At 46.9% G+C, this 22835-nt stretch overlaps 1 protein-coding gene across 1 annotated transcript in view; it reads right to left on the minus strand.

Annotated features, from left to right (window-relative positions):
- Positions 1–8626, minus strand: part of LOC137562860 (RING finger protein 112-like) — a 117709-nt gene extending 109083 nt beyond the window's left edge. The window contains exon 1 of the mRNA XM_068274628.1: positions 8575–8626. The gene's annotated coding sequence lies outside the window, so the exon portion shown is untranslated. The remainder of the gene's footprint in view (positions 1–8574) is intronic.
- Positions 8627–22835: the final 14209 nt, after the last annotated feature.

A 22835-nucleotide genomic window follows, 5' to 3' on the forward strand; every position in this document is an offset into this window, starting at 1 on the left:
AGTGCACCTGTAGAATCAGGTTCCTCCTCTGTAGGCCTCACCTCCACCTCCGACATTCTGCCAAACAGCTCCAGCACGTCTGTCACTGCTGCTCCACTCCAGACATGCTTGGCCCATGTGTCCCCATCCAAAATGGCCGCTTGGATACACATAGGAAGTGGGGTAGAACGTCAGGTGTTTGTAGGCAGTGTGTTCTGTGCCTTCCACTTCCCATTGGTTTCTGTGTTCCGGATGGTGCTGTCAGGCTCAGGTCCGGCTCCAGTCCGGCTGCGTGGGCCGGAGAACCGGACCCAAAAAATAGCGCATGTTGGAAAAGTGTCCGGAGTCCGGATCCGGTCCGGCTCCGTACTGTACGGAACGGACACGTGTGAACGTCCGCATAGCCTTTGCATTGCTATGCGGAACGTACGTTCCGTTTGTACAGTATACAGTCCGGATCCAGCGCGGCGAATCCGGACAGGGAACGCTAATGTGAACCGGGCCTTAGGTAAATATTTATGTGTTTTTTGGTTTTTTTTATAGTAATGTTTTTGTTTTTTTTTATTAAACATTTTATGAGGGCATTTTTGGGAGGGTGGGATATAAATAGTGTTTTATTTGGGGAAATATTGAGTTTGTTTACATGACGTCACTCTAAGCGTACAATGTACGCTTAGAGGGACATAGCTTCAGAAAAAGCGTAGCTTCCAAAAGAAGCTGTCGCTTTTTCAGCGGGGGAGAGGAATCAGTGACCGGGCACCATAGCCCGATACATTGATTCCTGGACTACCGAATCCGCGGCCGGGAGTGCGCGTGCACACGTTTTTATACGTCAAGGAGGACAAAGTGATTAATATGCACTGCACTTTGTGACGTGCAGTGTTTATTTCCTGGAGCGGCCGCTCTGTGCGGCGATTGGCTGGCGGGACTACGTGATGCCGCATGTGTCCAAGAGTACGCATCACGGCATCACGGACGCCAGAGTGAGCTGCACAACGCGGCTCGCTCTGACGTCCACATCAAACACCACCAGGCGTTGCGTTAGGGGCACGTTATGCGACCATAACGTCCCCTAAAACGCAACGTCCTCGTGTGTAAGTATCCTTGATCGATATTGTTATTTTTTTTTTTAGTTTTTCAAAACGCTAATTTTCTTTCTATATATTTACTTTCCAGCCCAAACAAAAATAACAAACGAAAAATATAATTCACGATATTTTAAATGAAACATAAACGCTAAATTTCGTTTTAAACGGCGGCTGCATTTTTTAACATTCAAAAACGATAAATATCGTGCAATAATGATTCCCTATTAGGCGCCATTTTTTAAAAACTATGTCTGGCGCCATTTTTCACTGGACGCTTGCTGGATGTCCCGATTTTACAGAGTTTTGAACCTCTCATGTATCTATGTGCCCCACTTTTTGGTTTGTACTATGTACAGCGCTACAAAAGATGTTGGCGCTATATAAATAGAAATTCACAATCACAATTTTGTTTCAGTGGTTTTCAAATATTCACGGTAGGGTAGTGGCACTCTCGTCTGAGTTTGTATGTTCTCCCCGTGTCTGTGTGGGTTTCCTCTCGGCACTCCAGTTACCTCCCACATCCCAAAAACATACAGATAAGTTAATTGGCTTCCCCCTAAAATTGTCCTTTGAATATGATGGGCAAATGACTACGGTAGGGAGTAGAATGTGAACTCCTCTGAGGGACAGTTAGTGACAAGACAATATATTCTGTAAAGCGTTGCGGAAGATGTCATTACTATATAAATACTAAAATACATATTCAGTTGTTCCTATGTATGAATGGTCATTTTTAAACCTAAAACTATGGGCTTAACCACTTGAGGACCTAGGGCTTTCTACCCCTTAAGGACCGGCCACTTTTTTTCCATTCAGACCACTGCAGCTTTCACGGTTTATTGCTCGCTCATACAACCTACCACCTAAATGAATTTTGGCTCCTTTTCTTGTCACTAATAAAGCTTTCTTTTGATGCTATTTGATTGCTCCTGCGATTTTTACTTTTTATTATATTCATCAAAAAAGACATGAATTTTGGCAAAAAAATGATTTTTTTAACTTTCTGTGCTGACATTTTTCAAATAAAGTAAAATTTCTGTATACATGCAGCGCGAAAAATGTGGACAAACATGTTTTTGATAAAAAAAAACCCATTCAGTGTATATTTATTGGTTTGGGTAAAAGTTATAGCGTTTACAAACTATGGTGCCAAAAGTGAATTTTCCCATTTTCAAGCATCTCTGACTTTTCTGACCCCCTGTCATGTTTCATGAGGGGCTAGAATTCCAGGATAGTATAAATACCCCCCAAATGACCCCATTTTGGAAAGAAGACATCCCAAAGTATTCACTGAGAGGCATAGTGAGTTCATAGAAGATATTATTTTTTGTCACAAGTAAGCGGAAAATGACACTTTGTGAGAAAAAAAAAAAAAAAAAAAGTTTCCATTTCTTCTAACTTGCGACAAAAAAAAAATGAAATCTGCCACGGACTCACCATGCCCCTCTCTGAATACCTTGAAGGGTCTACTTTCCAAAATGGGATCATTTGTGGGGTGTGTTTACTGTCCTGACATTTTGGGGGGTGCTAAATTGTAAGCACCCCTGTAAAGCCTAAAGGTGCTCATTGGACTTTGGACCCCTTAGCGCAGTTAGGCTGCAAAAAAGTGCCACACATGTGGTATTGCCGTACTCAGGAGAAGTAGTATAATGTGTTTTGGGGTGTATTTTTACACATACCCATGCTGGGTGGGAGAAATATCTCTGTAAATGACAATTTGTTAATTTTTTTTACACACAATTGTCCATTTACAGAGATATTTCTCCCACTCAGCATGGGTATGTGTAAAAATACACCACAAAACACATTATACTACTTCTCCTGAGTACGGCGATACCACATGTGTGGCACTTTTTTGCACCCTAACTGCGCTAAAGGGCCCAAAGTCCAATGAGTACCTTTAGGATTTCACAGGTCATTTTGAGAAATTTCGTTTCAAGACTACTCCTCACGGTTTAGGGCCCCTAAAATGCCAGGGCAGTATAGGAACCCCACAAATGACCCCATTTTAGAAAGAAGACACCCCAAGGTATTCCGTTAGTAGTATGGCGAGTTCATAGAAGATTTTATTTTTTGTCACAAGTTAGCGGAAAATGACACTTTGTGAAAAAACACAATTAAAATCAATTTCCGCTAACTTTTGACAAAAAATAAAATCTTCTATGAACTCACCATACTCCTAACGGAATACCTTGGGGTGTCTTCTTTCTAAAATGGGGTCATTTGTGGGGTTCCTATACTGCCCTGGCATTTTAGGGGCCCTAAACCGTGAGGAGTAGTCTTGAAACGAAATTTCTCAAAATGACCTGTGAAATCCTAAAGGTACTCATTGGACTTTGGGCCCTTTAGCGCAGTTAGGGTGCAAAAAAGTGCCACACATGTGGTATCGCCATACTCGGGAGAAGTAGTACAATGTGTTTTGGGGTGTATTTTTACACATACCCATGCTGGGTGGGAGAAATACCTCTGTAAATGGACAATTGTGTGTAAAAAAATCAAAAGATTGTCATTTACAGAGGTATTTCTCCCACCCAGCATGGGTATGTGTAAAAATACACCCCAAAACACATTGTACTACTTCTCCCGAGTACGGCGATACCACATGTGTGGCACTTTTTTGCACCCTAACTGCACTAAGGGGCCCAAAGTCCAATGAGTACCTTTAGGATTTCACAGGTCATTTTTGTTTCAAGACTACTCCTCACGGTTTAGGGCCCCTAAAATGCCAGGGCAGTATAGGAACCCCACTAATGACCCCATTTTAGAAAGAAGACACCCCAAGGTATTCCGTTAGGAGTATGGTGAGTTCATAGAAGATTTTATTTTTTTGTCACAAGTTAGCGGAAATTGATTTTAATAGTTTTTTTTCACAAAGTGTCATTTTCCGCTAACTTGTGACAAAAAATAAAATCTTCTATGAACTCACCATACTCCGTACGGAATACCTTTGGGTGTCTTCTTTCTAGAATGGGGTCATTTGTGGGGTTCCTATACTGCCCTGGCATTTTAGGGGCCCTAAACCGTGAGGAGTAGTCTTGAAACCAAATGTCGCAAAATGACCTGTGAAATCCTAAATTGGACTTTGGGCCCCTTAGCGTACTTAGGGTGTAAAAAAGTGCCACACATGTGGTACCGCTGTACTCAGGAGAAGTAGTATAATGCGTTTTGGGGTGTATTTTTACACATACCCATGCTAAGTGGGAGAAATATCTCTGTAAATGACAATTGTTTGATTTTTTTACACACAATTGTCCATTTACATAGAAATTTCTCCCACCCAGCATGGGTATGTGTAAAAATACACCCCAAAACACATTATACTACTTTTCCTGAGTACGGCGGTACCACATGTGTGACACTTTTTTGCAGCCTAGGTGCGCTAAGGGGCCCAACGTCCTATTCACAGGTCATTTTGAAGCATTTGTTTTCTAGACTACTCCTCGCGGTTTAGGGCCCCTAAAATGCCAGGGCAGTATAGGAACCCCACAAGTGACCCCATTTTAGAAAGAAGACACCCCAAGGTATTCCGTTAGGTGTATGGCGAGTTCATAGAAGATTTTATTTTTTGTCACAAGTTAGTGAAAAATGACACTTTGTGAAAAAAAACCAATAAAAATTAATTTCCGCTAACTTTTGACAAAAAATTAAATCTTCTATGAACTCGTCATACACCTAACATAATACCTTGGGGTGTCTTTTTTTTCTAAAATGGGGTCACTTGTGGGGTTCCTATACCGCCCTGGCATTTTACAGGCCCAAAACCGTGAGTAGTCTGGAAACCAAATGTCTCAAAATGACTGTTCAGGGGTATAAGCATCTGCAAATTTTGATGACAGGTGGTCTATGAGGGGGCGAATTTTGTGGAACCGGTCATAAGCAGGGTGGCCTTTTAGATGACAGGTTGTATTGGGCCTGATCTGATGGATAGGAGTGCTAGGGGGGTGACAGGAGGTGATTGATGGGTGTCTCAGGGGGTGGTTAGAGGGGAAAATAGATGCAATCCATGCACTGGGGAGGTGATCGGAAGGGGGTCTGAGGGTTTGGCCGAGTGATCAGGAGCCCACACGGGGCAAATTGGGGCCTGATCTGATGGGTAGGTGTGCTAGGGGGTGACAGGAGGTGATTGATGGGTGTCTCAAGGTGTGATTAGAGGGGGGAATGGATGCAAGCAATGCACTGGCGAGGTGATCAGGGCTGGGGTCTGAGGGCATTCTGAGGGTGTGGGCGGGTGATTGAGTGCCCTAGGGGCAGATAGGGGTCTAATCTGATAGGTAGCAGTGACAGGGGGTGATTGATGGGTAATTAGTGGGTGTTTAGGGTAGAGAATAGATGGAAACACTGCGCTTGGGTGGTGATCTGATGTCGGATCTGCGGGCGATCTATTGGTGTGGGTGGGTGATCAGTTTGCCCGCAAGGGGCAGGTTAGGGGCTGATTGATGGGTGGCAGTGACAGCGGGTGATTGATGGGTGGCAGTGACAGGGGGTGATTGATGGGTGGCAGTGACAGGGGGTGATTGATGGGTGATTGATAGGTGATTGACAGGTAATCAGTGGGTTATTACAGGGGAGAACAGATGTAAATATTGCACTGGCGAATTGATAAGGGGGGTCTGAGGGCAATCTGAGCGTGTAGGCGGTCGATTGGGTGCCCGCAAGGGGCAGATTAGGGTCTGATCTGATAGGTAACAGTGACAGGTGGTGATAGGGAGTGATTGATGGGTGATTGATGGGTAATTAGTGGGTGTTTAGAGGAGAGAATAGATGGAAACACTGCGCTTGGGTGGTGATCTGATGTCGGATCTGCGGGCGATCTATTGGTGTGGGTGATCAGATTGCCCGCAAGGGGCAGGTTAGGGGCTGATTGTTGGGTGGCAGTGACAGGGGGTGATTGATGGGTGATAGGTGATTGGCAGGTGATTGACAGGTGATCAGTGGGTTATTACAGGGAAGGACAGATGTAATTAATGCACTGGCGAATTGATAAGGGGGGGGGGGGGGGGGGGTCTGAGGGCAATCTGAGCGTGTGGGCGGGTGATTGGGTGCCCGCAAGGGGCAGATTAGGGTCTGATCTGATAGGTAACAGTGACAGGTGGTGATAGGGGGTGATTGATGGGTAATTAGTGGGTGTTTAGAGAAGATAACAGATGTAAACGATACATTTGGGAGGTAATCTGACGGCGGGTTTGCGGGCGATCTAATGGTGTGGGTGGGTGATCAGATTGCCCGCAAGGGGCAGGTTAGGGGCTGATTGATGGGTGGCAGTGACAGGGGGTGACAGGGGGTGATTGATGGGTGATAGGTGATTGGCAGGTGATTGACAGGTGATCAGTGGGTTATTACAGGGAAGAACAGATGTAATTAATGCACTGGTGAATTGATAAGGGGGGGTCAGAGGGCAATCTGAGCGTGTGGGCGGGTGATTGGGTGCCCGCAAGGGGCAGATTAGGGTCTGATCTGATAGGTAAAAGTGACAAGTGGTGATAGGGGGTGATTGATGGGTGATTGATGGGTAATTAGTGGGTGTTTAGAGGAGAGAATAGATGTAAACAATGGATTTGGGAGGTGATCTGATGTCGGATCTGTGGGCGATCTATTGGTGTGGGTGGGTGATCAGATTGCCCGCAAGGGGCAGGTTAGGGGCTGATTGATGGGTGGCAGTGTCAGGGGGTGATTGACGGGTGATTGATGGGTGATTGACGGGTGATTGACAGGTGATTGACAGGTGATTGACAGGTGATCAGGGGGATAGATGCATACAGTAAACAGGGGGGGGTGGTCTGGGGGGGGGTCTGGGGAGAATCTGAGGGGTGGGGGGTGATCAGGAGGGGGCAGGGAGCAGGGGGGGGGATAAAAAAAAAAATAGCGTTGACAGATAGTGACAGGGAGTGATTGATGGGTGATTAGGGGGGTGATTGGGTGCAAACAGGGGTCTGGGGGGTGGGCAGGGGGGGGTCTGATGGGTGCTGTGGGCGATCTGGGGCAGGGGGGGGAGAAATCAGTGTGCTTGGGTGCAGACTAGGGTGGCTGCAGCCTGCCCTGGTGGTCCCTCGGACACTGGGACCACCAGGGCAGGAGGCAGCCTGTATAATACACTTTGTAAACATTACAAAGTGTATTATACACTTTGTATGCGGCGATCGCGGGGTTAACATCCCGCCGGCGCTTCCGTATAGCCGGCGGGATGTTGCGGCGAGCGAGCGGTGACAGGCGCCGGCGGAGGATCGCGTCACGGATGACGCGATCGCTCCGCCCATGCCCTTAAATGGACCGCCGCCTCTGTGGGTGAGGCCGTCCTGCAGGGCTCCACTTCCCCGCCGCCCCTGTGTAGTGGGCGGTCGGGAAGTGGTTAATTCACAAAGCGGTGCTGTTAGCACACTTGTGAAAAGCCCTTTAGCACGCCTAAACATACTTTGCGCGCACTAATTAGCTAAGTTTCACGTTCGGGCACAAAGTTTAGCAAGTAAAACGCAGCACCGGGTGCATCCATTGCGCCGTTTTGGGCGCATCGCGCACCGGGCAGCACTAAACTTGTGCTAAACTTAGCGCGCGAACTGATTTAGCTTGGTGCGTGCTAACTACTTAGCACCCTAGTTAGTCTTTAGGCGTGTTAACTAGGTTAGCACCGCTTTGTGAATCAGGCCCCATCTATCATAGATTGACTTAAACAAGTTCAAGTACTCCCTGGACCCTACTATGAACTCCCTGGGGTACATGCAGCATGTGGTGAGAGCCGATGTTATAAGAGAGGGAAGGGGAGGAAGGAAAATGGTGTTCGTGGAGGTGGGGGTGGGTGGTTGTTATAATAAACCTGAACCTAAACCTGAAAGAATAAACAGATGCATACGTAGGTAGAGGGAAGCCTCTGCATCTCGTAGAGGCTTCCTGTGTCATCCTAGCGCCGCTGCCCAGGACCCCCTGGAAGCTCCCTCTATGTTTGTTTTTTTATGTACGAGCGCAGCCTACTGTGCCCGTGTGAATACAGCCATGCTCATGCATGAACAGCTCCAGCTTACTGCGCAGGTGCAGCCATACTCACACAGGCGCAGTACAGCCGCCATAACATATAACTGACAATGTCTTGTTGGCCATGTTCCAGGGGTACAAGCTCATGAACAGTGGGGGCGAGGAGGACATGGGAAGCCTATTGGACTATCCTGAGGCTTCACTCTAGCTGGGTAAGTGTCTCATAAGTATCTGTTTTTTTTCTTGCAGGTTTCCCCTCCAGTACACGTTAAGAAGGAGAAGGTAAAGCCAAGAAATGGAGAGAGAGTGACCAAAGGGAAGGAAGGAAAACGGCAACAAATAAGCCAAATAAGATAATCAAATAACAGAAGTCACCAAAAACGAATGATATCAGGACATCTGTTTAACCGACACAAGCAATCTAAACACACATTATGCAATCATCATCGCTAAATTTCTCCTCCCAAGGCGAGAAAATAAAATCTAAACTGACATTCTCTCAGTACCAGCCTCCATAGAGAGAAACCATCCTGTGCTTTCCTACCTTTTCTTTCTCTATAACCCCAGCCAGATGTCCAGTCTGTATTCCAGTCCTCTCTTCCACACTGATTCAGGTTGCTATGTGTCTCAGGGATTTTATTGTCTCAATGGGCACAGCCTCTCAGACGTGGTTCTGGGGAATAGAAACTGAAACTAAAAAGGTCACTTGTCTATTTATAGTTGCTTTAATTAAGAACACTGGGCGAGTAAGTTTTGGTTTATTGTGCTCATCATCAGTTCAACTTGTAAGGAATGTTCACTCTTATTTTTGTCTAAACTTGAGGTTGTTAAATGAACCACTTCAGCTCGCAGATTGTTTTCACCTTATGGACGAGAGGGATTTTCACATTTCAGCACTTCTCCCTTTTATTCCCCAATAACTTTATCACTACGTATCACAAAGAAATGAGGTATACCTTGGTTTTTTTTGGCCACTAATTAGGCTTTCTTAGGGGGAACATTATGCTAAGTATTGTTTTATTCTAAATGCATTTTAATGGGAATAATAAGCAGGAAATTGAAAAAAAACATTATTTCTCAGTTCTCAGCCACTATAGTTTTAACCACTTTACCCCCCGCGGTATGGATATCTCTGTCCCTTTTTCCATCCTTATAAAACCAAGGGACGGAGAAGTCCGTACCTCCCGCGCTACCGCCGCTGTCCGCCCTACCGCCGCCCGTGTACGCCACCGCCTGCTCGCACAGAGATCAATGAACGGGAAAATGGGGTCCATTAGCGCCGCACTCCTGTGTCCCCCTGCGGAATGAAAAATGATGGTCACTGGGAATCGCCAATGAGTCAACAAATGCTTTTTTGCACGTTTGCAGAAAAGCATTTGGATGAGACACTGGGCAGGTGATTGAGACATCTACCTGAACCAGCCCTAAAGGTCCATACACACACTAGTCTGGACCCTGAGTGGTGCACCATAACGACTGCCATGGCAGGGGTGGTCATTATGGTCAGACCAGCGTGATTACATCAGGCGCACAACGATTGCATGAATATGCAGCATGTTAGATTTTCCCAATGCTGAGCACAGCACAATAGCATTGTTCTCACTACTCCACCACCAGAAACTTCTCCATTACACACGCTCATCGTTTCTCCGCTCCCCCCTGCATAGCAAAAGATTCATCGTGCGCAAAGGCTGATGACACTTCTGTACAGTGTTGTTAGTGCACTGTCGCCTTTGACTGTTGACCCCTTTGTTGCGATGCGTGGGGGACGAAGGGAGGACAAGCGCATCTGACTTAGCGACTTCCAGCGGGTGGGGAGGTGCCAAGAATAATGCCGTTGGGTCATGCTTAGGCATAGCTAAAGGTCCGACATGCCAGATCTTTAGGCATCATCATTGGGCCACAGTAGACACTCTGGTCTGCTGCACAACTCTTAGCCTTGGTGGTCATTATAGTGCGTCACGGCCGAGTTCAGACCAGTGTGGCAATAAGTGTCATTCTCTGTACAATAAAAAGTATGGCATTAGATTCCAGAAGTTTTCTGTAATGCTCCTGTAATTTTCTGTAATATGTGCGTACTGCCAGTGGGAGGTGCACATACACCATTATAACTTTTTCCTGGCCAGTTTTTAGCGTGGATTAATCTAACTCATCTATACAGTTTGTAGCGAGTTTTTTAACGAGTCAGCCTCGTCCTTACGACCAGGGAGGCTACAAATGCCCCCATATGTTTGATAAATATGTTGTATCTATCACCTATATGCAGATGACACCCCAGATCTACTTCCATACCACAGATCTCTCCACCACCACCACCACCACCACCACCACCACCACAGAGAAGGTGGAAGGAGATAGGAGGCACCCTGGAGTACTCTGGCTGCAAAGTGTGCATCCGTAGGGTATATAATAGTAACATCTCTATATATCCTTATAATAGGATATACTGTATAGTATATTAATAATAAAATAATATAGCATAGTATGGATACAGAGGCGGCAAAAGGATAAAATAATTTAAAAAGTTTAAAGCATGAGGAGACAGTGGTGGACTTACCTCCTCCAAGCAGACACAAAAATTGCCAATGTGTTTGTCAAATACAACAAGTTTATTTACATACTCCGGGGTCCTGGAGTAAGTAAATAAACTTGTTGTCCACCACAGCCTCCATGTTTTAAACTTTTTAGATTATTTTATCCTTTTGGCACCTCTGTATCCATACTATGATATATTAAGTCCACCCCTGGTAGAGGGGTGTTACCCCCCTTTTTTCCTCATCTACAGAAAGCGATTTCTTAATCCTGAGTGGGGTCAGGCATAATCTCCCCACCTGCCTAGGGATGCTCATTCGGATTCCGCGGAAATGCACTTTCCGAAATTCCGATCGGAAATTGCATTTCCGCATCGGAATGCGGAAATCGGTAATGCAAGTGCGTTAAATCGCGGAAATTCTGCCCGACTTTAACATTGATTTTCTCAAAAACTATAAGGTCTTTTTGAAAACTTTTTTTTGCATCTTGTTCACAAGATTCAGTTTAATAACCCCTAAAAATGTGGTGTTTCTAGGACTTAAGGGGGCTTTGCTATTAACCGCTAAAGTCGGCGGATTTTTACTGTAATGTAAAATACAGAAAATCTGCATCTGCCTATTTTCTGCATTTACATCACAGGAAAAATCCGCCGACTTTAATGGTTAATAGCAAAGCCACCGTACGTCCTAGAAACACCAAATTTTCAGGGTTTATTAAACCGAATCTTCTAAACAAGATGCAAAAAAAAGTTTTCAAAAAGACCTTATAGTTTTTGAGAAAATCGATGTTTAAGTCGGGCGGAATTTCCGCGATTTCTGGCGGAAATTCCGCATTGGAATGCGGAAATTGGTAGCGGAAAGCGGAATCGGTATTTGGCAATGGCGGAATGCGGAATTACCGTGGAATCGGAAATTGGCATTTCCGACCATCCCTACTTGACCTGCCTATACAGTGCTTGCTTTTGAGGTAACCCTGCTTTGTGAGTATAGTTTATTAATCTATCATACTTCATTTCAACTACCAGTACATACTACACTATATTTGGCTCTTGGTGTCCCTACTCTGTGTAATAATAAAATAATGGTCCTACCTTAAACAGTAGTCCCTCAAATGCTTGATCTTTTTGTGATGGATAAAACTGATGCTCTACAGTATTGCACAAAGTGAAAAATATGAAAAAATTCTTCAAGCGCTGGAAATCCTTCATCAAAATAATATTCTCTTGCAGCAAAATATACAAACTAATGGAATCCTTCAAATAAACCTCGTGGTATTGCACTGAGCAACGTCTAGGATCACTTGGAAATACCTTCCTAAGTGAACCTCACAGAGGTTACTTCCATCTTCATGCCATATTTTTACTTATTTATTGTTTGCCTTTTTCTTTCTCGAAACCCTTATGCTGGGCATACACAGCTCCTTTTTGCTGTTCAATCGTTTCGCCGCTCGATTCTGCAGTTGATTCTCATATCTTCAGCTCGTTTTTCGTATCTTTTTCAATTCACTGCTATTCTAAATCGAGAGGCGAAACAATCGTGCGGGAGATCGGACATGTCAGAAATTATCTATTGAGCCATCTAAATTGCTCAAAAACTAGCTGTGTATGCCCAGCATTAGAGCACAAGTTTCAAACTCCAGGCCTGGAGGGCCAGATTCATGCCAGTATTTAGGATGGACTGAGAAAGAGAGGAATGTGTTCTACCTGATGGACCACACCTTTCCTGATTCAGACCCATCAATTAACTTGAGCTGTGTCAAAACTGTGTGAGGACCTTGGCCCTTGAAGGACCGGTTTGACATCCCCGCCTTAGAGAGAAAGCTAAGACCTAGGTTAGAGGGAGGGGGAGGGAGTTCAAGAGAGTTAAATAGTGTTGTTTTAAAGTAGAAATTGTATTTTTTTTCTCCTGTTCTGGCTATAATATTGTGTTAAGCAAGAAGGTCTGCTTCCATAGCAACCTACTGACCATTTGGTTCCTTGTTATACTACAATATTACTGCACACCCATGCTAATGAGTGGTAATGAAACCTGACTGAGTGCTCAGAACTTTACTTTTGTTTGTATCATTTTAAAAATGAAAAATGTAATAAAATATATATTAAAAAAAACAGTAGTCCCTCAGTTTTGCGCAAAAAGAAACTTTTATTGGGCACTTTAAAGTTTCTTTTTACGCAAAACTCAGGGACTACTGTTTATGGTAGGACTATTCTTTCATTATTTAAGGATATATAGAGCTGTTGCTATTATATACGCCACGGGCGCACACTTTGCTGCTAGAGTACTCGAGGGCGCTTCCTCCTTCCTTCTATGTACTTTCCCCTGATTAGGGGTCACCACCTCTGTAGGTGTTTAATTTCAAGCAGCTGCGACCACCACTACACCGAGTGGGGACGGTACTTCCCCACATGCTTTTTTGAGTGGTTGCCTCATGTGCAACCCAGCCTTGTTGTGAGTATATTTGTCTTTTTAGCTACACATCTATATGATCAACCTATGATATTACACCAGAATGGGCTACCGGTATCCTCCCGTCCCTTCTTCTATCCTCCTAACTCTCAACCATAGAGAAGGTATCCTCCTGCCTCTGAGTCACCTCATCTTGGACTACTGCAATACTCACCTATCAGGCCTACCTCAGAACAGCATTGCCCCCCTACTACAATCTATCATGAATACAGCAGCCTGACTAATCTACTTCTCCCATCCCACTGTTGTGTCTCCACGACTCCCCTATGCAAATTCCTTCACTGGCTTCCAATCCACTTCAGAATCAGTTTCAAGATCCTATGTTTGGCCTACAAATCTATACACAAGTTATGCCCAACCTAAATCTCTGACCCGGTCAGCAGATACACACCTGGTCCCCCAATTCGCTCCTCCCAACAACCTCCTCCTAACCACCCCACTCATCTCGCACTCCCATGCACCATTACTTGACTTCAATAGAGCTGCCCCCATCCTGTGGAACTCTCCCACTGCCCATCAGGCTTGCCCCCTCCTTCAACAAGCCCTCAAAACTCACCTCTTCGAGGAGATCTACTCCACCTCACTGCTGCCCTAACTCTCTCTGCCGAAAATGTCTCGATCCAGCCCTCCTCCTCCTTTTGTGTCACCAACCCCTTCCTCTAGATCATGCATGTCAAACTCCGGCCCGCGGGCCAAATCTGGCCCTCAGACAGTGGCGGCGCCACGCTGGGGCTTACCCAGGCTTCAGCCCCAGCTGGCAACTCATTAGCCCCCCTCAAAGCCCCCCCGCCACCGCAAGTGTCCGCTCCGACCCGACCTCGGCTCGTCATGCAGTCTGCACTGCAGTGGAGCCGAGCCTGGCTGCCTGGGGCTGGGAGGACTGGAGTCTGGAGGGCGAGGGCTTGGGCTGGCACCACCCACCCCAGCGAATCAGCGCGATCAGTCCCACTCCCATCACACGGACTCCCACCCACCTACCCTGGCTAGCGACATGTCTCTGCTTCCACCCTGGGACGGGCGCAGGCTGAGCTCAGCCTCAGTCACGCACAGCGGCCTGCCCCAGGGGGAGGTACGTGGTGGTGGTGATGTCACGCCGCGTCTAGCGGCATTATAAAATGTGTCACGGTCGTCCGGCGTGATGTCACGTGACGCCCGCCGCCGCCGCGCAGCCAGTTGCCGCCGAGTCCGACATCATGAGAGTGAAAGTGTCTGCGTCACTCTCCACTCTCTCTGCGGCACGCCAGGCCAGTCACGCAGTGTCAGTGTGACACACACCCCCACCCAGGCCAGGCACCGACCCACACGGATGGTCGGACAGTCAGACAGCGCACGGCCCGGGACTGGAGGCTCAGGCTGGACTCTGGAGGAGGCTGGAGCTGACAGGACAGCGAGCAGGACTTGGAAGTCGGAACTCCGACAAGGTGGGTGCGGTGGCTGTCCTCTCCAGCCAGCCAGTCGTCAACTGCCAAATTGTTTTTCTGCCCCAGCTGCCCTGGGGCCTCCCCATCCCACCACCACCAGCCAGGCCTGAGGCCTTCCCACCAGGCCTGAGCTGCCCTCCCTGGGGCCCCCCATCCCACCACCACCAGCCAGGCCTGAGGTGCCCTGGGCCCCCCATCCCACCACCACCAGCCAGGCCTGAGGCCTTCCCACCAGGCCTGAGCTGCCCTGGAACCCCTGATCCCACCACCACCAGCCAGGCCTGAGCTGCCCTGGGGCCCCCCATCCGACCACCACCAGGCAGCCAGGCCTGAGCTGCCCTGGCCTGGGCCCCCCATCCGACCACCAGCCAGGCCTGAGCTGCCCTGGGGCCCCCCCATCCGACCACCAGCCAGGCCTGAGCTGCCCTGGGCCCCCCCATCCGACCACCAGCCAGGCCTGAGCTGCCCTGGGGCCCCCCACTCCCACCAGCCAGTCCTGAGCTGCCCTAGGGCCCCCCATCCCACCAACACCAGCCAGGCCTGAGCTGCCCTGGGGCCCCCCATCCCACCACCAGCCAGGCCTGAGCTGCCCTGGGGCCCCCCATCCGACCACCACCAGCCAGGCCTTAGCTGCCCTGGGGCCCCCAGCCTCCCACCACCAGCCAGCCCTTAGCTGCCCTGGGGCCCCCAGCCTCCCACCACTAGCCAGGCCTTAGCTGCCCTGGGGCCCCCTGCCACCCACCACCAGCCAGGCCTTAGCTGCCCTGGGGCCCCCCAGCCTACCACCGCAACAGCCAGGCCTTAGCTGCCCTCGGGCCCCCCAACCTACCACTGCACCAGCCACACCTTAGCTGCCCTGGGGCCCCCAAGCCTACCACCACACCAGCCAGGCCTGAGCTGCCCTCCTGAGCCTAGCCCCAGCACACCCACCACCAGCCAGGCCTTAGCTGCCCTGGGGCCCCCAAGCCTACCACCACACCAGCCAGGCCTGAGCTGCCCTCCTGAGCCTAGCCCCAGCACACCCACCACCAGCCAGGCCTTAGCTGCCCTTGGGCCCCCAGCCTCCCACCACCAGCCAGGCCTTAGCTGCCCTGGGGCCCCCAGCCTACCACCACCAGCCAGGCCTTAGCTGCCCTGGGGCCCCCAGCCCACCACCACCAGCCAGGTCTCAGGCCTCCAGCCCACCATTAGCCAGGCCTGAGGTGCCCTGGGGCCCCCAGCCCACCATCACTAGCCTGACTACATATACTGGGGACAGCTATACGCCTGGCTACATATACTGGGGACACTGGCTGTCTGTCATTATGTGCATTAACTGGTGAAACGCTGTCTCTCATTACATGCATTTACTCGGGAAATGCTGTCTGTCATTATGTGCATTAACTGGTGAAAAGCTGTCTCTTATGTTCATTTAATGGGGAAACTCTGTCTGTCATTACGTACATTAACTGGCGAAAAGCTGTCTCTTATGTGCATTTACTGCAGAAACGCTGTCTGTCATTACGTGCATTTACTGGTGAAAAGCTGTCTGTCATTACGTGCATTTACTGGTGAAAAGCTGTCTCTTATGTGCATTTACTGGTGAAAGGCTGGCTGTCATTACGTGCGTTAGCTGGTGAAAAGCTGTCTCTTATGTGCATTTACTGGTGAAAAGCTGTCTCTTATGGGCATTAACTGGTGAAAAGCTGTCCCTTATGTGCATTTACTGCGGAAACGCAGTCTGTCATTATGTGCATTAACTGGTGAAAAGCTGTCTCTTATGTGCATTTACTGCGGAAACGCAGTCTATCATTATGTGAATTAACTGGTGAAAAGCTGTCTCTTATGTGCATTTAATGGGGAAACTGTCTGTCATTACATGCATTAACTGGTGAAAAGCTGTCTCTTATGGGCATTAACTGGTGAAAGGCTGTCTGTCATTATGTGCATTAACTGGTGAAAAGCTGTCCCTTATGTGCATTTAATGGGGAAACTGTCTGTCATTACATGCATTAACTGGTGAAAAGCAGGCTCTTATGTGCATTTACTGCAGAAATGCAGTCTGTCATTATGTGCATTAACTGGTGAAAAGCTGTCTCTTATGTGCGTTTAATGGGGAAACGCTGTCTGTCATTACGTGCATTAACTGCTGAAAAGCTGATTCTTATGTGCATTTACTGGTGAAAGGCTACCTGTCATTATGTGCGTTTACTTCATTTTTTTTTCCATGTAACTACGTTAGCAGGTACAACTACATTACAGTTAGCCCCGCCCACATGACATCATGACCACGCCCAATTTTTCACCGCAGTTCCCCCCCCAAGCCCGGCCTGCCAGCCCTCGTGCCCCCTTTGAGCCCCCCCAAAAATCTGAAGCTGGAGCCGCCACTGCCCTCAGAGCTATTAAAATTGGCCCACAAGTGCTTTACCCACTTTGCATTATGTTTGGCCCACTCTACACCACCAGGGAGGCTGTATTGGAGATGAAGCCCTAGAACACCAGGGAAGCCATATGGGGAGGTAGGGGGAAAGCACTAAACATCAGGAAACTGTACAGGGGTTGGAGGGGGGCATTTGACACCTGGGAACTTTATAAGGGAGGGAGGACCACTAGGCACCAGGGAACTGTATAGGGGAGGAAGGATGGCCTCTTGGGAACTTTATAAGGGAGGAAGGTGGCCAGTAGACATTGAGGTTGGCTCGTGACTAGGTTCCAGTGTTCAATTTCGGCCCACGTTGTATTTGAGTTTGACACCCCTGCTCTAGATTGTAATCCTTTGGCAGGGAAATCTCTCCTTGAGTATCATACTTGATTGTGCACTCTACCCAGATTAATGTGGACTATATGTTAGCGGTGCTGGATAATATGGGGCTGGATACCAATATTAAATCATGGATCCATCTTCTTTATACTAATCCCTCAGCCAGAGTTAGGGTCAATAACACATTATCTGAACCTTTTGCTCTGAGAAATGGCACTTGCCAGGGGTGCCCCCTTTCGCTTATCCTCTTTATATTGACACTGGAACTTTTTCTTAATATGATTCGCATGAATACGAACATACATAGGGTAACCATAGGTTTGAAATAGTGGCTTTCACAAATGACCTATTGACGAAAAGGTGTACAGAGGCGCCAACAGAGTAAAAAAATGCTAAAACATTTAAAATGTTCGGGTGGCGGCGGTGGACCTGCCCCTCGGAAACAGACACGATGCTGTTGCTTTATAATCCAGAAAAATTTATTCACATACTCCTAAACATGGAGTATCACAGCTTTAGGTCCAATATCAGCTTGGCACCTCTCACAGAGGTGCCAAGCTGATATTGGACCTAAAGCTGTGATACTCCGTTTTGTTGATTGCCTGATGAAGCGGGATTGTGCCCGTGAAACGCGTAGCAGTATTGTTTAGGAGTATGTGAATAAATTTTTCTGGATTATAAAGCAACAGCATCGTGTCTGTTTCCGAGGGGCAGGTCCACCGCCACCACCCGAACATTTTAAATGTTTTAGCATTTTTTACTCTGTTGGCGCCTCTGTACACCTTTTCGTCAAGCTTATCCACCCCAGGTGGAAGGGTGGTTCACCCTATTTTCTCCTATCTACAGAGAGCGACATCTTAGTTCTGAGTAGGGACAGGCTTAATCTCCCTACCTGCCTATACAGTGGTTGCCTTAGCGGTAACCCGTGTTTGTAAGTATAATACTTGCATTTCATGTACCATCCCTGATTCAATACATACTACACTATATTGGGCTCTCGGTTTTCTGCTTTATCTACAAATGACCTATTGTTTTTTATAACACAGCCTCTCATTTCCTTCCTAGGCTACTTGTCAATGCTCTTTCTCCTTCCAATGGGACACTGAAACAATAGCCTACCTTGAGGTCCGTTTACCCGCAAACCTAGATGACCTTTTCAGGCTTAATTTTGCACCTTTACTTAAAGGGAAGGTTCAAGCAAAATAAAAAAATGAGTTTCACTTACCTGGGGCTTCTACCAGCCCCATGCAGCCATCCTGTGCCCTCGAAGTCACTCACTGCTGCTCCAGTCCCCTGCTGGCAGCTTGCCGACCTCGGAGGTCGGCGGGCCGCATTGCGTACATTTTTACACATTCCCGCTAGTGCAGGAACATTAACACATACATTTTTACGCATTACTGGTTCAATGCGTAAAAATGTACGCATTGAACCAGTAATGTGTAAAAATGTATGTGTTAATGTTCCTGCACTAGCAGGAATGCGTAAAAATGTACGCAATGCGGACCGCCAACCTCTGAGGTCGGCAAGCTGCCAGCGGGGGACTGGAGCAGCAGTGAGTGACTACGAGGGCACAGGATGGCTGCATGGGGCTGGTAGAAGCCCCAGGTAAGTGAAACTCATTTTTTTTATTTTGCTTGGACCTTCCCTTTAAGAATTTTGACAAGCTCCTTGGGGATTGGGGAAACTTGAAATCATTGTCTTGGTTTGGCAGAATTGCGGCTACCAAAAGGTCATTACTTCCCCAATTTCTTTACATAAGCCAGACCGTTCACATTCAGCCGTCTTCACACTTCTTTAGAGATTTACACAAATAAACTCTTTGTTTGGAGCAAGAAAAAGTCTTGAATAAAAGTCGACATACTAAAAAGGAGGAAAGCAGACGGTGGAATTGGCCTGCCTGACTTTGCCTTGGGTATTGGGTAGCCTTGGAGAGTGGATTTGTAGACTGCCATTTAACAGACCTTTCCTGGACAGGCTAGGCAGGAAACCACTCCCTTATCTCAGCCTCTATAGGGGCCCTATGTCATTCATCCAAACATCTTGCTCTCTCTTACTTAATCGGTCCGATGACACCTTTACTACGTAATGTTCTGTTTTCCCCAGGCCAAAGTAAGGGTTTCTTAAAGAAAATCTGTAACAAAAAAAACCTCCCCCAGGGGTACTACTACTCACCTCGGGTGGGGGAAGCCTCTGGATCCTATTGAGGCTTCCTTCATCCTCCTCGGTCCCACGGTGGCGGCGAAATTCCTCCCGGAGCAACGGCGATGTAAATATTTACCTTTTGGCTCCAGCGCAGGTGCAGTATCCGCTCCTTCCCACGGAGATAGGCGGAAATAGCCGATCTCCGTCGGGCCGCTCTACTACGCAGGCGCAAGTCTCCTGCACCTGCGCAGTAGAGCGGACCCAACGGAGATCAGCTATTTCCACCTATCTCCGTCAGAAGAGCCGAAACAGCGCCCCCGCTGGAGCCTGGAAATATTGGCTGTCGGATCTGTCGGACCGGCTTTGAAGAACTGCAGCGAGACCCCCGTGGGACAGAGGAGGACGGGGGAAGCCTCATTAGGATCCGGAGGCTTCCCCCTCCAGAAGTGAGTACCCCCCAGGGGACGTTTTTCTTGTTACAGTGTCTCTTTAAAGGGATGGATTTCTTGGATCTATGACTTACTCAATGGTTATGATGACTCTGCCTTACTATTGTTCCAAGAGGAAAGGCACAGGGCCCTGGGAAGGGTGAAATACCCTCTTTTCCTTCTATAGAGAGCGACTTCTTAGCCCTGAGTGGGGACAGGCCTAATCTCCCCACCTGCTCATTCAGTGGTTGCCTAAAGGGTAACCCAGGTTTGTAAGTATATTACTTACGTTTCACCATTACCTCAAGTTCCTAAACATACTGCACTATATTGGGCTCTCGGTCTCCTTTTGTTTATTCCTTCTAAGAAACCATTGTTTGATTGTGGGAAGCACCGTACTTTTCCACAGTTATTATGTTTAAATCTACTTTTTAAGTTTTAACAGTTTTATTGTTTTTGCTCAATGACACATTTATTGAAGTATGCCAGAGCTAAAATCTATGAACTATTGATCCTTTGTATCTCTTGCCTGCTCTCTGAGAGCAGGCAAGAGATACAAAGGATCAATAGTTCATAGATGTGGAAAAGTACGGTGCTTCCCAAAATCAAACAATGGTTTCTTAGGCTTGAGAAGGTCGAAGAGATTGAGGAATTAATTTTGATCACTAACGGTAGGGTGGAGGTGATCTCTCGTGTGGGGGCTGTATGGTATGATTTCCAGGATTTCTCAAAATCTAAACAGTTAATGGGCCTTTAGATTTAATTTACTGAATGCTGTGAATGTACCCTGTTAGAAGCAAAGACCACTTATGACTTGAATTATGATGGTCTCGGGCTGTGAGCTTGGATGGTAGAGGGGAGGGAGTGGCACGGAGGTCGTACAAGTAGCTCTCACTGAATAATTGCTTTATCTGGCATATTAGTTTCTAGTGACACCCTTAGGTGTCTATTTAGCAGATGTTACATTGTTACTTAGATTCTTTTGCTGTTACGCTCTGAGAACTTTTATTGAGCTTAATTTTATGATCTGATGGATACTGAGGCTCTTAAATGTCCATATGCTCATGGTTAGATATTTGACTCAAATTACTCTGGTGCATTTGCTGTTTAAGATTTCTTTCATAAAAATGTATTGAAACAAAAAGTATGCTTCATGGTCACTGGTAAAGTGGGATGACTGTTAGGACCGGTTCACACAGGCTTCTAGTGGCGTCAAATTCGGGGGCTTGTGCTGGCTTTCTGCAGCTTCCCATCGTGATCTGCGTTTTTTGTCCCCCCATGGTGGCCTGGAACAGCGGGTACAATCGGACCTGTGTATGTAGGTCAGGGGTCACTGAGCTTACCAATCCAATTTGAGTTCCAATAATTCGTTCTAAAGGTTTTGGAATCAATAAAATGACAACAGTGCCCAAATGTATGCACCTGCCTAATTTTATTTACACAATTATTGCGCACTTTCTGTAAATCCAATAAACTTAATTTCACTTCTCAAATATCACTCTGTGTGTCTCCTATATGATCTATTTAACTGACATTTTTTATCGTAACAACCAATGATTTATGCAGGAAAATCATAACGATTAACAAGGCTGTCCAAACGCATCCCACTGTATATGTTAGTGTAGATACAAGATGATTTAGCACTAGATCCCAGATCTGCAGCCCAGTTTAAATCCCCCCCCCCTTTTTCTAAGTGAGTACTCTCTCTCTCCAGCTGTGAGATACAGAACCACACAACACTCAAGTTGATGGAAAAGCATCTGAAGTCTTTATTTACAAACAAAACTTAAAGCCAGATTGAACTGGAGTGAACATGTGAGTTAATTTTTAACAATAGGACAGACAGAAAATACAATAGTTGTGTTTTACTATAAACATTCTGAGAGAGGTTAGAGGTAGAATTGGTTACATGTGTTAATTTTCAATACAATGCATGAAAAGGTCTTCAGATCTTTGTTAAATTGGCTTTTATGGTAATACACCAAGTGGTTATGCAAATACAGGTTTGTATCCTGTCTGGCAGGGATGCCTTGAACCAATTTATTTCCTTCTAAAGTGTTAATGTAATTAACCTGTAAAGCACAAGAATGTGTTTCTGACTAGTTGGAGACAAAATGCCATTTTAAAGTGCTGTATATATTTTAAAATCAGGGTGATTCAAGCAGATCAATAAAAACCTTTCAGATAGGTATGTCAGTATTTATATGAGATTTAAAGTCATTGATTGCCGGAGGTTCCGGCTTTTACCAGGTGAGTGTTATTGCTCTCCTTGTATAAAATAATAACAGTTTGGAAAGAAATAGTTATGTTCAGTAAGTCAGTGTGGTATCTCCAAAACAATTAAAGAGACTCTGAAGCGAGAATAAATCTCGCTTCAGAGCTCATAGTTAGCAGGGGCATGTGTGCCCCTGCTAAAACGCCGCTATCCCGCGGCTAAACGAGGGTCCCTGACCCCCCGAAATCCCCTCCGAGCAGCAGGGGATCTCTTCCTGGTTGAGGCAGGGCTAACTGCCGCAGCCCTGCCCCACGCGCGTCTGTCAGCGCGTATCTCAGCCTCTCCCCCGCCCCTCTAAGTCTTCCTTCACTGAGAGGGGCGGGGGAGAGGCGGCGATGCACCGCTGATAGACGCGACTAGAGGCAGGGCTGCAGCCGTTAGCCCTGCCTCTAGGAGCAGCAAAATCTACGACCAATTTTGTCGTTGATAGAGATGAGCGTAATGACTTAATTACGATTTCGCAAAATTTTGCGTAATTAGTGTAATTATGATTATGGCCGTAAGTACATAATCGTAATGAAGAAGGATTTCGCGAAATTCCGCGTAAGCGTAATTTTCGCATTACAGTGGGTATCGCGAAATTACGTTTGCCTTGCATGCAACCGTTTGTAAGCGTAGTTACATAACGTAATTTCACGATAGTTCATATTACTGTAAGCGTTAATTTTCGCGCCGTTTTCGCGTTACGGTGGGTATCGCGAAATTACGTTTGCCTTGCATGCAAATGTTTGTAAGCGTACACCCTTGAACTGCGCATGCTTAGTTTTTACATTATTTAACGCGAAAAAGCGTTTATATGCGA

This window comes from Hyperolius riggenbachi, chromosome 3 (assembly GCF_040937935.1).
Source record: "Hyperolius riggenbachi isolate aHypRig1 chromosome 3, aHypRig1.pri, whole genome shotgun sequence".
Classification (NCBI taxonomy): Eukaryota; Metazoa; Chordata; class Amphibia; order Anura; family Hyperoliidae; genus Hyperolius; species Hyperolius riggenbachi.